Raw genomic sequence first — 2,958 nt, 5'->3', positions numbered from 1 at the left:
GGTCACCGCATATGATTTTTGGGGAATTGTTCTGTGTGTCCATATATTTGAGCATTGATCTCTTGTTGGACACGTAGTGGACATGACGATCGTTTCAATATTATGTTGTTGTTGTTCTTGTTCTTTGACACGTTTTTAAAAAGTCGCTTTTCTCTTCGAATACTGGACCAATTGCTTTGAAATTTTCAGTGGTTGAAGATTAATTTTTTCGCTAGAAGGCTATTACTTTTGCTTATTCTTAAATTTTATATGAATCCTATGAGATATGATATTTCATACAAAATTTCGCGGTATTTATTTTTACTCATGGGAACACTGTTTTACACTTATTTCAAGCGGTTTCGCGATCGATTGTCTTGCTCAGTACTACAGCTACTGTAGGTCGGTACTGGTAAGTTGCCATACCGGTGCCGTAACGCAGTGAAATTGACTTATTCCTTCCGCGGTATTACTAATGCTGCAATGCAAGTTTTATAGCCTATCGTATGCGGAACGGAATATCAGACCTACAGGTTCGGTACCGGTACTGGTAGCTCAGTACGTAAGTACGATACTGGTACTGGTGCCGGTACTGGTGTCTTACCACAATGAAATTACCGTAACTTATTCTTTCACGGTCCTACCAGTGCAGTAATGCAAGCGTTGTAGCACTTGTAGCCTACTATATTTGTTTATTTTGATGAGAGTCTACTGGAAACAACATAAAATTTGGAAGGGAAGAATTGTTCTGTGATCAATTATCTGTCCTAAAGTGTAAATAACATAAAATTTGCAAGGGAACAACTGTTCTGTGATCAATTACCGTATATGGCCTACAGTGTACAGGTAAGATGCTGGCTGACTGCTAACCGGTACTGGTAGCTCAGTACGTAAGTACGATACTGGTACTGGTGCCGGTACCGGTGTCTTACCACAATGAAATTACCGTAACTTATTCTTTCACGGTCCTACCAGTGCAGTAATGCAAGCGTTGTAGCACTTGTAGCCTACTATATTTGTTTATTTTGATGAGAGTCTACTGGAAACAACATAAAATTTGAAAGGGAAGAATTGTTCTGTGATCAATTATCTGTCCTAAAGTGTAAACAACATAAAATTTGCAAGGGAACAACTGTTCTGTGATCAATTACCGTATATGGCCTACAGTGTACAGGTAAGATGCTGCCTGACTGCTAACTCAGTACCGCTTGACACGTTTTTAAAAAGTCGCTTTTCTCTTCGAATACTGGACCAATTGCTTTGAAATTTTTAGTGGTTAAAGATAAAAAATTTCTCCAGAAGGCTATTACTTCTTTTTTCGCTATGACGTCATCAAAATTATGTGACTCTACGTGTCCATATATTTGAGCATAGCTCTCTTGTTCTTATTTGTCTTCTTCTTGGTATCGTTATGAAAAAATCGCTTTTCTCGTTGATTACTGGACTAATTGCTTTGAAATTTTCAGTGAGTAAAGAATATATTTTTCCCCAGAAGGCTATTACTTTTATTTATTCTTAAATTTTATATGAATCCTATGAGATATGATATTTCATACAAAATTTCGCGGTATTTATTTTTACTCATGGGAACACTGTTTTACACTTATTTCAAGCGGTTTCGCGATCGATTGTCTTGCTCAGTACTACAGCTACTGCAGGTCGGTACTGGTAAGTTGCCATACCGATACCGTAACGCAGTGAAATTGACTTATTCCTTCCGCGGTATTACTAATGCTGCAATGCAAGTTTTATAGCCTATCGTATGCGGAACGGAATATCAGACCTACAGGTTCGGTACCGGTACTGGTAGCTCAGTACGTAAGTACGATACTGGTAATGGTGCCGGTACCGGTGTCTTACCACAATGAAATTACCGTAACTTATTCTTTCACGGTCCTACCAGTGCAGTAATGCAAGCGTTGTAGCACTTGTAGCCTACTATATTTGTTTATTTTGATGAGAGTCTACTGGAAACAACATAAAATTTGAAAGGGAAGAATTGTTCTGTGATCAATTATCTGTCCTAAAGTGTAAACAACATAAAATTTGCAAGGGAACAACTGTTCTGTGATCAATTACCGTATATGGCACACAGTGTACAGGTAAGATGCTGGCTGACTGCTAACCGGTACTGGTAGCTCAGTACGTAAGTACGATACTGGTACTGGTGCCGGTACCGGTGTCTTACCACAATGTAATTACCGTAACTTATTCTTTCACGGTCCTACCAGTGCAGTAATGCAAGCGTTGTAGCACTTGTAGCCTACTATATTTGTTTATTTTGATGAGAGTCTACTTGAAACAACATAAAATTTGAAAGGGAAGAATTGTTCTGTGATCAATTATCTGTCCTAAAGTGTAAACAACATAAAATTTGCAAGGGAACAACTGTTCTGTGATCAATTACCGTATATGGCCTACAGTGTACAGGTAAGATGCTGGCTGACTGCTAACTCAGTACCGCACCTACGTTAGGTACCGGTACCGCCGTGAATTCAGCTCTCATCTCTTTGTTAGACACGTAGTGGACATAACGATCGTTTCAATATTATGTTGTTGTTGTTGTTCTTTGACACGTTTTTAAAAAGTCGCTTTTCTCTTCGAATACTGGACCAATTGCTTTGAAATTTTCAGTGGTTAAAGATAAAAATTTTCTCCAGAAGGCTATTACTTTTTTTTTCGCTATGACGTCATCAAAATTATGTGACTCTACGTGTCCATATATTTGAGCATAGCTCTCTTGTTTCTTTACGTAACAGAATTTATTGCGAGACACGTGTAGACTAAGTTTATTATAACCTAACAACTATATAATTCTCAATTACTCGTTTAATGAGCCTATAATTTAATTATAATTGGACAAATAGCAACAAAACGCAGAAAAGTTGATGCTAAGTGCAAAGGGTCAATAGCGTCGAAAATATTCAAATGGATATTTTTTGAGATGCAATGAGGAAATAAATCTATATATATTCTACT

Source organism: Styela clava, chromosome 1 (genome assembly GCF_964204865.1).
Source record: "Styela clava chromosome 1, kaStyClav1.hap1.2, whole genome shotgun sequence".
NCBI lineage: Eukaryota > Metazoa > Chordata > Ascidiacea > Stolidobranchia > Styelidae > Styela > Styela clava.
The sequence above is the reverse complement of the archived record's forward strand: the minus strand, read 5'-3'. Positions refer to the sequence as shown.